General features: G+C 45.1%; 1 long non-coding RNA gene across 1 annotated transcript; it reads left to right on the top strand.

Moving 5' to 3' along the window:
* The first annotated feature begins 692 nt into the window (after positions 1-692).
* Positions 693-3816, top strand: LOC119842896. The gene is made up of 2 exons (XR_006273733.1): positions 693-733; positions 1596-3816. It is a non-coding gene; the product is annotated as an uncharacterized LOC119842896 (long non-coding RNA).
* The last annotated feature ends 9543 nt before the right edge of the window (positions 3817-13359 follow it).

Here is a 13359-nt window from a genome sequence, read left to right as displayed (position 1 = left end):
TTTTCTACAGCAAATTACAGTGGATCAGCATATTTGATTTGGGAGAAACGAAATAACAGCTGCCCAAATTGAGCTTGAGCACTCCTGAATTTTGAGGGTGTTCAAACCTGGAAGGCAGGTGCTAGATTCCCTTTCTGAATATTAGGTAAATATGGAAAGGAAAAGTCAATTTCTACTTTCATGGTTTAGAAGTGGAAATCCTCCTGTACTGTACCTGAAGCTGCCCAGGTCCTCCTCCCCTCCCTTACTTTTCATTTTAACTTCTGGTGGGATCCACATACCTCCCTTGCTAGGCTTCAGACAGAGAGGTGCACTGTCCATTTAGTCCACCCAGTTCTTCCTTTGGGGGCTGCCCAGTGAGGTCACACCAGCATCCCTAATCCAGTCTGGGGAAGTCTTCTTAGGGTGATATCTGGACCAAAGCCTTCTACTCCTTGGGCATACATGTTCCCCATTCACAGTGCCACCCCCTTCTACAGCCAGCTCTCCATTCACAGCAAGCTGCGGTGCATGGGGTCTCACAGCTTCCCCACTTCCTCCCCCTCCCTTTCCTGTTGATAACAGCCAAGGGAATGCTGGGAAATCTAGTTCCTTCCCTGCTCTAGGGCCAGCACTATAGGCAGGGAGCTGGCCAAGAAACTACAGTTCCCAGGGCCCCGTGGGTTCTCGGCTCCCATGCTGGATCCCTGCTGCTCTGAGGCGCCATTTCTGCAGCGCTGCAAGAGAGGAGAAAGTGAGTGTTATCAGCCCCCTTCAAAACTTGTGCCCAGCGCTATGGCACCATTGGCACCATGGTAAATCCGGTACTGACTTCAGGTCAAGGTGCGTCCCAGCACCTTCGATCGGAGATTTCTACAGCAGTACCCCTATGGGCCACACACACGCAGTGCCTGCCTCACAAGCTGTCAGTGAGGTGTCAGCCCATTTCTCCTACTCGTCTGGTAGACGTGATTGCTATCAGAAAGGCGGTCTTCGTGGATAGGTAGAGAAGGAATCATGTAGCCACTGGCTCAATGGGTTTATCCCTCAGGGCTTTTAGGACCAGGTGGAGGACCCATGGCACAGCAGGCAGTTGTATGTTTGGATGCCCTTCAGGAACCTTTTGGTTACTGGATGGGCAAAGACCATAGTGTTGTCGATCTTATGGTGATTGCAGTGAGGTGGACCTTGAGCAAGCTCGTGGAAAGACTTGATGTTTTAAGGTCCAGCAGATAATCCAGTATCAGTGGGAGTGGGGCGGAAACTGGGGAGGTCGGTTTGGCAGTACAGCAAGATGTGAACCTCTTCCATTTATGTAGGTAAGTAGTGCGCGTGGCGTGTGTCCTGCTGTGTAGTAGAACTGTCTGCACTTGCTCAGAACATGTTAACTCCTCATTAGAAAACCATTGATTAGCCAGGCCCTCAGGTGGAGTCATTGTACGTTGGGGTGAAACAGCTGGCCCCTGTGTTGTGATAGAAGGTTGCTGAGGGGGGGAGGGGAATCGGTGGCTTGACCGACATCCACATGAGGAAGGGATACCATGGTTGTCTGGGCCACGATGGGGCTATTAGAATGATGTTGGATCAGTCTGTTCTTGTCTTCTTCTGTTCAACAGAGGTATTGGTGGAAACGCATACATGAGAGGTTCCATGGGAGCATGAAGGCATCTCCTCGAGAGTGTTTCCCTAGGCTTGCTCTGGAGCAGAATGTCGGACGTTTTTTGTTTATTGCCATGGCAAATAGATCCAGTTGGGGATAACCCCAGGTCTGAAAAATGCTGGATAGAATGGTGTCGAGTTCCCACTCGTGCTGTATGGGGAAGGATTGACTAAGCTCATCTACGGTGGTGTTCTGAGAAGCGGGGTGGTATGAGGTGAAGATATGGATATTGTATTGAAAGCACCAGTTCCATAGTTTTACCGCCTCTGTACAGAGGGAGTGGGACCGGGCTTAGGCTCCCCCATGTCTGTTCACATAAAACATACATGCGATATTGTCTGTCATGATCCAAATTCTGCGGTTTTGGATAATGGGAAGGAAATAGAGGCGGGCATCGCATACGGCTCTGAGCTCTAGTAGATTTATGTGAAGCTTAGTTTCTGTAGAGGACCAGAGGCCCTGAGTGGTGAGGTGGTCCATTTGCACACCCCATCCTGTGAGGGATGCATCTGTAGTGATGGTAATTGAAGGGGATTCTTGTCAGAAGGGACCCCGGCACAGAGGTTGATAGGAGAGTTCCACCATAGGAGCAAGTCCTTGACTTTCGGGGGCACAGATAGCAATTTGTTTAATCTGTGGATATTTGCTTTGTATCCTGGGGCTAGCCACCTGTGAAGGCATCGCATGTACAGATGGACTTTTGGGACCACAAATGTGGAAACGGCCATGTGTCCTAACAGCTGCAGAGAATCTCAGACTATAACCTATGAGCTGACATGTATCTGGGTAATGAGGGTGCCCATTGTGTGGAATCTGTCCTGGGGAAGAGAAGCAAGACCCGTGGTGGAATCCAGATGGGCCCCAATGAAGTGGATTTTTTGGGTAGGTCATAAGGTAGATTTGTTTCTGTTTATTTGCAGACCCAAATGGCGTGGAAGCAGTGCACGGTGGCAGAAGTCACTCGGATCACCTCCAACTGAGTGGGGCACTTGAGGAGACAATTGTCTAGATAAGGAAAAATGAGGACTCCTTTCTTTCTGAGATGTGCTATTATGACTGCTAGTACTTTTGAGAAGACACGTGGGGCAGTGGAAACGCCAAAGGGCAGGACCCTGTATTGATAATGTTCCACTCCCATGGCAAATCTGAGAAAACGTTGATGGGCAGGATAGTGACATGGAAATATGCGTCCTGGAGGTCGAGGGTTGAAAACCAATCTCCCTGCTCCAGCGCCAGAATTATTGTTAGCAGAGTAACCATCTGGAATGTCTGTTTCTTGACTAACTTGTTTAGATGTCAAAGATAGAGGATAGGGTGCCATCCACCATTTTTCTTTTCTGCCAAGTAGTGTGGGAGTAAAAGCCTTTCCCTCCATGTTGAGCTGGTACCCGCTGTCTCACTCCTAATTGTATGAGGTGCTGTACCTCCTGATGGAGCAAATGTTCATGGGAGGGTTCCCTGAAGAGAGAGAAGGTGGGAGGGTGGGTGCGGGGTAAGGAGAGGACAGGGATGGCATAACACGATCTGATAATTTCCAGGACCCATCTGTGCATAGTGATGGCTTCTCAATTGGTAAGAAACAGGCGTAGATGGTGTCCAAAGAAATGGATGGTTGAAATTGGTGCTGAAGAGGGTGCGAGGCTTTCTATACCCTCAACCAAGACTTCAAATTTGTTTATTTGAGGTAGGAGAGTGGATCGCCATCGTTTATGGAAGGTGACGTCCTTGGGTTCTGGGTTTATGGCATTGTTGTTACTGCATATCATATTGTCTGAAATGTTGATTTTGCACAAAAGCATGGTAGCACGGCCGTTAGTATGGCTGATATCTGTACTGCCTCTTTTTTGGGCAGGTGGCTGGATGCCTAAATATCTGAGTGTGGCAAGTGAGTCCTTCATGGAATGGAGGGCCTCATTGGTCACAGAGGTGAAGAACTTGTCCCCATCAAAGGGGAGATCTTTGACAGTGCTCTGTATCTTCTTGGGAAAGGAGGAAGAAGCAAGCCATCAGGCATGCCGCGTGATGATGGCCATGGCTGTGGATCTGGTGGCTGCATCTGCAGCATTGAGGGCAGCCTGAAGAGCTGTGCAGGAGATTAATTGGCCCTCAGACACCACTGCTTTGAATTGTTGTTGTCTTCTGATACATCATCAATAAATTGCATTACTTCAGCATAATTTTGGGGGTCATATTTTGCTAAGAGCGCCACGTAATTAGCTACTCGGTATTGCAACTTGGAAGATGAATACACTTTGCACCCAAAGAAGTCCAGTCTCTTGTTATTCTTGTCAGATGGGGTAAATTGGAAATACTGGTGCTTATTTTTCTGATTGGCCGCCTCAACCACTAGTGAATTGGGTGATGGGTATGTAAATAGAAACTCAGAACCCTTCAACAGAACAAAATATTTGCGGTCCAGTCTCTTGCTAGTGGGGGTTATCGTGGCAGGGGTCTGCCAGACAATTTTAGCGGGTTCCATGATGGCCCCATTAATTAGTAGGGCTATTTTGGATGAGGTGGTAGCTTGTAATAGGTCAGTAAGCTCGTGGTGGGTTCCTGGTATATGCTCCAAGGTAACCTTGAGCTGATCGGCTATTCTTTTTAAATAAGTCCTGAAAATGAGTGAGCTCATCAGTAGTGGAAGGTGGTGGAGACACCGTGGCCTCCTGTGGTGGTATCGCCATAGGAGAGGTGTGGGGAGCGATGTCCTGTGGAGGCGGAGCGGCTACTTCAGGTCTTATCTGCTTATCAGTTAAGAAAGCATTGGGGAGGATCTGACATCTTTCCTATGGGCGGCACGGTGAACGCCCGACTGTGTCGTGGTGTAGTTCCATGGACCCCAGTGTGGCCATTGCCCATGAAAGGGCACAGGTGGTCCCATCCAGCAGTTACCATACCAGTGTGGGTAGCCACTAGGATAGGAGGATCGTGCTTTAGTCAGTCTCCCACTTGCAGATAATGGAATGTGGGAGGAACATTGAGAGGAAAACGTATTCACCATCCTCCTCGTTCTCCTCCTCCTCGCCACTTGAGAGGCTTGAAGCAGTAGGGGAGTACTGTAGATAGGGTGCTGACGGTCTCAGTGACAAAATGGTGCCAAGTAGCGGAGATTCAGAGGCATGGGACACTCTTAAGTCCCCTTGATGTAAAAACTGAGGTGGTGCAGTGACTCCAGGTGCCAAATGATAAGGCAGGAGAAGAGTGAAGGGTGACTGAAATGGAGCTGGTGCCGCTGCAGTTGGTGCAGGCAGAGTCCATATGGTGCTGCAGGAGTAGGTGCCCCAGAGGTGGGCACTGTCTGGCAGGCAGGTGACATTAGGCGGCTCGGTGCTGGGAATGTCAGCTGCGGCGGGTGAGAAAGCGGCGCTGCAAGATCAAACGACGGCACCGTGACAGCTCTCAGCACCGTGCTGTCAAAGGTGGCCGAGGAAGAGCTGTAGGAGGTGGGCAGCTGAAAGCCCTGAGCCTCGGCACCAGGTAGCTGAGCAGCCCACTCATGGTCGGTGCCTGAGATGCCAGCAGAGTCCAAAGTGCTAAGCCGCGGAGCAGCGGGCACTGGTGAGGTGGAAGCCATCTGAGACTTTTTTGTTGAGGAGCAGCCCTTGAGAGGGGAGGAAGCTGGCCGTTTCTTTGTTTTGTCCTTCTCCCTTGAGGGTTTTAAGGACCCTGGCCAGCAAAGCTCAGAGGGAGTTTTTTTAATAGGAGCAGTTTCAGTGTGAGCTCCCTGTCCTTGAGGGTCCACGCTTTGAGCTTGTTACAGTGGATGCATTTTTGGGGTACATGAGACTCCCCCAACCCACGTACACACTGTGAATGACCATCCGAGATGGGGATGGCATCTGTGCAGGAGGCACATCTCTTGAAACTTGGGGAGCCGGGCATGTCCGTAGCAGAGGAGGTTGGTTTGGTTGGTTGGTTGGTTTTTAAAATAATTCTAATAATGAAACTATTTTTCTTAAATAGTAACTCTAAAACCTAAACTGTCTAAATTATACTGAGAAACAGAACTACGACTAAATCTGAGAGGACTGCTGAACTCAGTCTCTAGCCGGAGATGGTAGAGAAGGAACCGAGGAGCCCGGGCCGTGCACGCGCTATTCAAACACTGACGGCTCGTGAGGCAGGCACTGTGCGTGCGCGGCCCATAGGGGCACTGCTGTAGAAATCTCTGATCGAAGGTGCTGGAACACACCTTGACCTGAAGTGGAGCACCCACAGGGACATCTCTCTCAAAGAAGTGTTATTTACGCCTTCCCGTAACACAAGGACCGGGGTCCCTCAATTCAATTAACAGGCCGCAGATTTAAAACAAACGTAAGGAAATACTTCGCACAGCACACAGTCAACCTAAGAAACTTGTTGCCAGTGTATGTTGTAAAGGCCAAAATTATAACTGGGTTGAAAAAAGAATGAGATAAGTTCATGCCTGACATGTCCCTAAGCTTCTAACTGCCAGAAGCTCAGACTGGATAGGAGGGGATGGATCACTTGATAAGTTGCCCTATGCTGCTCATTCCTTCTAAAGCATCTGGCAATGGCCTCTGTCAGAAAACCAGATACTGAGCTAGATGGACCATTGATCTGACCCAGTATGGATGTTCTTATGTTCTTATCACTTTAAAAAAATAAAAATTAATGTTATAATCAAGTAATTACAGTTAAAAATGCATCAAGCATATTAACTTTTGATGCTAACTTCACTTTATTTCTCCCATAGGTTTAAATACAAAAAATAGGAATGTAAAGAATTATGAACCTAGAGTTACACATGAAAGGGGACTGTTTTCCCTTTACTAAAACTCAGTGGGGGTGTTTGGTTGGCTAGCTCCCAGTACCAAAAGAAAGGGGAAGGGTCGATGGGAAATCAGGACCCTGAGACTGACAGTCCCCAGGAACATTGAGACTAATGCTCCAGGTCAGCCTGATTGACGAGGCGAGCAGGCTAATCAGGGAGTCAAGAGGCCAGGGTGGGTCCCATCCTCCGTGTGAGCTGGAATTGCCTGGGAGAGATAGAGTGGGGCCGAGCTAAGGAGAGAGCAGGGGCAGAGCTCTGCCAGACAGCGGAGCCAGAAAAGCAGCCCAGGAAGCAGGTCAGTGCTGGGAGCAGAGTCACAGAAACAGCCCACAGAGCAGACCTGTCATGGGAGCAGAGCTGTAACAACCAGAGCCAGACAGTGCCAGAGAAACAGCCCAGGGAGCTGGAGGCAGAGCTTCAGTAGCAGCGTAGCTGAAGCAGGGTGGAGCTGGGGCTGGAGCAGTCTGGAGCCGGGTGCAGTGAGCAGCTAGGGAGATCGAGGGGGACCCTGGGCAGTGGCCCAGCTCAGGGAGACGCCCCCCTCCGAGAGGCCTTGCAGGCCAGACTTGGAGGGGGATCGTAACCCCGACGGGGTGGGGGTGACCCTGGGAAGAAGGGTCCTGCCACCTAAAACCTGAGAGCATGTGGCCATCACCAGAGCAAGTGTCCAACCCATGGCATCCCTGCAGCACAGCCAGGGCCTGAGAAGGAGACCTGGGACTTGTGAGGAACAGACTGAACTTCCCTTACATTCCAGAGACACTGGTTGTGATGTCCCCGTGCCACAGAGTGGGGTGACAGGTTTTCCTTTAACCTTTCCCATTCTTTCCTTATTTTTTAAAATTGATTGCTGTTTAATAAATTGTATTTGCTTTTAACTGTATGTAATGATCAGTGGGTCAGGGAAGCATCCATTGCAGAGAGAGTACCCCGGAATGGGGACACTCAAGCCCCTACCCTAAGTGACCATGACAAGGTGGGGGTCGAGCCCCCCAGGAATCCTGGGCCCAGCCCTGTTGGGGTTACGAGGACTCTGCCACACAGGAGAGCGGAAGGGGAGCCCTGGAGGTCAGGCAGGCCTCCGGGTTAAGGGAGTGGGAGCGAGGACTCAGATCCTTTCGCTAGTCCACTTCACCGGGGTAGTGTATAAGCTAGGAAAATTCCCCACAATAGAGGGACCATTCCCCCACTTGCATACACAAGTAATAATAAATAAAATTCCTGAAGGAGGAAAGAAACCAGTGTAGTTCCTACTTAGTAGTAAGATTTTTACTGATCCCTTGATGTACACATCAAAGAAGCTTTCCAAGCTTGTCTGAAGTAGCAAATTTCACCAAGGTGGAGCAACTAAGTACTCATCCTAGTTGCTAATAATGCATTGGCACATTTATAATTTAGATGTAATAGAATTACTAAAATAAAACACATTTAAAAGGACACACAAAAGGTTACTTTCAACATCAGGATCTGCTACTTTCGCTCTGCAGGCTCAGCATTAGCACTAGCAATTCTTTTGCTTTCCAACTCCAGATTTCCTATCATTATGCTTCAACTCCCAGTGTACTCCTTTCACACTCAGCTCATCCCTCTTACAAGACAGTCCTCAGCTTTAATGGGACCACACACCTCCACTAAGATATCATCTTCCCGTTCCCACTGAAGCCTCTTCTAAAATTCTATATCCTCCCATGATCTTTCCCCCTCCCACTCAGGCCATCTGAATTCATGAGCACAAATGAGTAAGTCTTGAGTTCTAATCTAGGCTCTGCCACTGACTTGGTGTGTGGCCTTTAGCAAGTCACTTCACCTCCACACCTCAGTTTCTCCATTGGTAAAATAGGGATAATTATACATGCACTACCTACCTTATTGGATGGGGTGAATATTAATATTAATGTTGAGACATATTTTGACCATGTCAAATGATATATAAATGCTAAATTATCCCGTGCCTACAGTTATTGGCACTCTGTAAGCTGCTTAAATAGTTCATTTTTACAGAGGGAGAGAGAGAGAATCTTTCAAATTCCCAATCTAATGAACAAGGCTTCATTTTGGTTCAAACGATTCTGATGATCACTGCAAAGACAAGGATGCACATTATCCCATAGAGAAAGAAGCCAACACTTAATTGTATGTACAGTTCTTGACACAACGGAAATCTATTCTTTCTGGGGCCTTTGGGTGCCACCATAAAACAAACACACTTCAGCTCATACATATTGGTTGCATAAGCCAGAACTTTATAATAAGCATCAATATTGTTGAAGGCTTAATACAAGAAAATACAGAGAATGGCAGATATTTATAAATAGAATACTAATGCTGATATTAATAAATACGATGAAATACCAGTTATCGTGTTTTGGAAATGTCAAACTTTGCAACTGCATAAAGGGAAAACTGGGATTCTATCTACACAAATATTTAACAACACAAATGAAAGCTATTAGCCACCACAAATTCCATGTCTTGCTAATATAATTTCCTGCTAACACAAGCTCCTAAGTACACACAAAAAATATAGGTGTGATGGGTTCGGTCAGAGAGACCCCCCTGGGACTGTCACCTGATATGCTAAAATTACCTCTGATCCTGTTTTCACTGATGGCTTGGGACTCCAGAACCCTGCTTTGTTGAGACAGACACGCTAGCCTGCTGCAACATAGACCCAGGTCTGAACCACGCCCCCAAAGCTGCAGACTAACTGAAAACCACTCAGCAGGTCACCTATCTCCAGCACACAGACACCCAGTTCCCAATAGGATCCAAACCCCAAATAAATGCGTTTTACTCTGTATAAAGCTTATACAGGGTAAACGCATGAATTGTCCACCCTCTATAACACTGATTGAGAGATATGCCCAGCTGTTTGATCCCCCAGGTATTAATTACTTACTCTAGGTTTAGTAATAAACAAAAGTGATTTCATTAAGTATAAAAAGTAGGATTTAAGAGGTTTCAAGTAAGAACAGACAGAACAAAGTAAATTACCAAGCAAAATAAAACAAAACACGCAAATCTAAACCTAATACATTAAGAAACTGAAGAGAGGTAAATCTCAGCCTCAGAGATGTTCCAATACGTTTTTTTCACAGACTAGACTCCTTCCTAGTCTGGGCCTAATCCTTTCCCCAGTGCAGTCCTTGTTAACTCCAGTTCAGGTGGTAACTATGGGATTTCTCATGACTGGCAGCCTCCTTTTTTCTATTCCACCCCCTTTTATAGCTTTGGCCCAAGGTGGGAATCTTGTCCCCACCCCTCCTTCTAAATGGAAAAGCACCAAGATTGAATCCAGTTCAGCTGACATGATCACATGTCACTGTAAGACCTCCTCCTTCATTACCTAGTAGCTAGAAGTCAAGTACACAGGAAGGGTTGCAGGTAAACAAACCCATTCACAGTTCATTGATTCTGAAGCACCCTTAATGGCTTCCATTTAACATGTATACAGCAGTAATACCAGTTTATATCTTATTCTCCTAACACAGAAATAATACATGCAAAGAAATAGGATGACCACACTCAGTAGATCATAAGCTTTGTAATGATACCTTACTAGAGACCTTCTGAATAAAGCATATTCCAGGTACATCATATTCACACTCACAAGCTATTTCCATAAACATATGGAGTGCAATGTCACAATAGGAACTATACATCAAACAACAAAGTTTAATATTGTCAAAACTTATGAAAAAAGAAGTAAAAGATGTAGAGCCGCCATTATACAAATAATCTCTTATGTCATCAGCTACTGCGAACCTCCACATAATAGGCCACAGACCCACAGATAATTGTTGCACTACCAAATGGAAATTTGAGGAGCAGGGGAATAGAATCACAGGGAATGAGAGTTGTAGTGACATAGCAAGAAATCTGTCTGCACTTTAAAATAATTTGAGAGAGCATGTGAGTACAATTAAACTTGCATTGAGTCTTCCCAGTCACAATTTGAAGATCCTTCAGTTCACACCACCTCTAATAAAATGGATGATGATGATGGCAATGGTGTAGTCAAACATGTTTCTTTCTCGGACACTGGAAGGATGGGAACTCACCTTCTTAGACCAAGTAATCAATGGATGAAATCTCATCAATAGAGAAACAATATGGTTATTACAAAACGAATTAACAAATACAGTGAAAAAGACATCTTCCCTAAATGGCAGAATTCCAAATAAAGACAGAACATATTCAGACAGCATTCCCCACAACACCAAGCACATACTTGAACACTTACCCATGAAGTCACGTAGCAACATAAGCAAAAGTTACATACACATAAATCTACACATTCTTTTGATTGGAAATCTTAAATAAGATTTTAATTTTTGTTAAAAAAAAGAGCTTTGTATTTCACATTAAACCTATTTTTTGTGGTTTCTTATCTTGCCCATGCCATATTGCATCAATTTAAAAGTTTTCTTTTATCAACACAAAGGCACCTTTAAAAGATTCTTTGAACTGGTAAAGGGGTTTCCCTGTTAAGCTATTTGTGCCTCCAGTACTATATAAAACCTTTCTGAAGTGCAACACACATCCTTATAAAGAAGGCCAAATTCTCTCTTTGACCTATATGTTCACACAAAAAAGCAGTGGCCAAGAGGAGAATCAGGAGGAAGAAATGGTATCCCTTCTGGTTTCACGCCAACCTCAACTCAGGAGTAGTAGTTCCTAAAAGAGGTTTATGTCTTGATCCAGGGTGGTTCCACAAACCTGCCACAGCTCAGAATACTCCTGTTCCTGACAGGAATAATCTGCACATGGAAAAGCATAACATGGGACTGCAAAGAGGCAACATTTGGCTCTTACTTTTTTTTTTAAAGTTGGTCTTTGATGATGTCAAGTTTCCCCCTTTCCTCCCCATCCATCAAAACACCCGGATACAAGGAATAAGTAGCAAAGTTTTACTGAAATGAATGAGATACTTATGTATTTGATCTTGTAGGACTGTGTATTAAATCTGAACTACTGTCTCTGTGGATTCTTTGAAAGAGCATAACTACATCAAACAGCGGTGTAGTTTCATTACACAAATTCCAATCAATAAAACAATTGCACCGTTAATATACTTTTGTAGCATTTTGAATGCATACTGTACAAAATGTTATACCTAATTTTTTCTGTTTGCTTAATCCAGTTCCATAAACAACATTTATGCTACTGTTTTGATGGGACCGTGTGCTAAGAATTTGCATTAATGTGTAGAAAGATAATGTGCAATGGGTGCAATTCTCTACCAGTCAGAGGGCCAGCATAAGGCACAAGAACCACTTAGCTCCCATTTAAGCCGTAGCCCAAGGGCTTAAGTGGTGCATCAGTCTTGTGCTGTCTGTCTGCACAGGGGTGAATTACATCCAACCAGAATATGGAAGCTCTTGTGTCTTACATGTTCTCTTATTCAGTTATACATAGGATATATTTTCAAAAAGTAGGAAACTCAACAAAACTCCAGCACAAATCAAGATTAAACTTCATCCCACAAAATAAAGGAATTCAGTATTAAAGTTCCATCTTCATCTGTAACTAATCCTCTCAGGCTTAGGGACCATTTTCCAATTTATACCACACAATATCTGAAGCCATCTCAGAGCCCATTTCCCTAAGCACAGCAAGATAAGCTTGTGGTGGAAGTGTGAACTCTAGTCTTATCTTCGCTGCAGAGTTAACTCAGGGTATCAACACCTGAATTAGTTTAGCTCAAATGAGCGAGGGCACACAGACTCCACACTGCGCAAAGCGATTGTGACTGCAGCTGATGAGTGATGCTGACTCAGGCTGTAGCATGTATCCACTCTCAGGCCAGCCACCTTGAGTTAAAAGCTCCACTGCACTTGAGTTAAGGTTAGTGCGTGTGGCGGGGTCTCAAGTTAGAGACAACACTCGAGTTATAACTTGAGTTAACTCAGCAGTGATGTCAAGCCTGAGATATCCTTGTTTCTCTGGGTCCACATCAAATCCAAAATGGTATTTTTATACAGATTCCAAAAATCGTGTTAAAAAGGACACAGATAAATACTATTTCATTATACCTAGTTAGAAGCCTACTAATGATTTTTTTGCCTTCCACCAATCAGGAATTTTTACACTTGGCAATCATGATTTCTTTCTCCATTTTGGATGATGCTGAACATCGTTTGGTTGTTTTCTGCTACAATTGTCCTTCCATTGTGAGTAGAAAAATAATCTTTCCAAAAACAAATACAATTGCATTTGCCATTCCTCAAACACTCAGAGACAAAGCAAAAAATAACAAGAATGAACATGAAAAGCTTTGCTTAATTCATGCAGAATTTATTGCAACTGAACCAAAATGAAGTTCACGCACTCAGAAGGCGCCCTGTTCCCCTCAAGATCTAATTCATATGGATGGTGAGGAAAGGGACTTGCAAGCAGGATGTTTGTACTAAACAATGAATGCCAGTCGATTCAGGGCAGGGAACTAGCAGAGGAAACAGGGAGTGATCAAATAGATAAAGTTGTTCCAGGGGAGAGCTGGCTGCAGTGGAAGCAGGAATAAGAAGAGAAGAGATTCTAGAACAGAAGGGAAGCAGCAAGCAGAGTGAGGATGGATTGGGAAGTTATTAGAGAAACTAGGGAGATGCAGTGGCATAAACCACCTCATTTAGCTTGTTTGCTAAATGTCACTGTGGAGTCTACCCAGAATATTGGACCAAATTTGTGTCTGGTTTAACTACACTGATGGCTCTTCTGTGGCGTACACAATGTTTTAGCAAGATCTAAAAAATAAATAGTTCCATTTTATTCATATAAATGTGTAAAACATATCCATAAAAGATCCAGTGCCTTCCCCATTAGATAAATGTTATCAGATAGGTCAAGTCTGGAGCCAAAGACCTTGAAAGTATTGATTTAATTTATCTTAAACTGATGCATTTAAAAACAAGTCACCATCTCAATA

The sequence above is a fragment of the Dermochelys coriacea genome, chromosome 1 (assembly GCF_009764565.3).
Source record: "Dermochelys coriacea isolate rDerCor1 chromosome 1, rDerCor1.pri.v4, whole genome shotgun sequence".
NCBI lineage: Eukaryota > Metazoa > Chordata > Testudines > Dermochelyidae > Dermochelys > Dermochelys coriacea.
The sequence above is the reverse complement of the archived record's forward strand: the minus strand, read 5'-3'. Positions and strand labels throughout refer to the sequence as shown.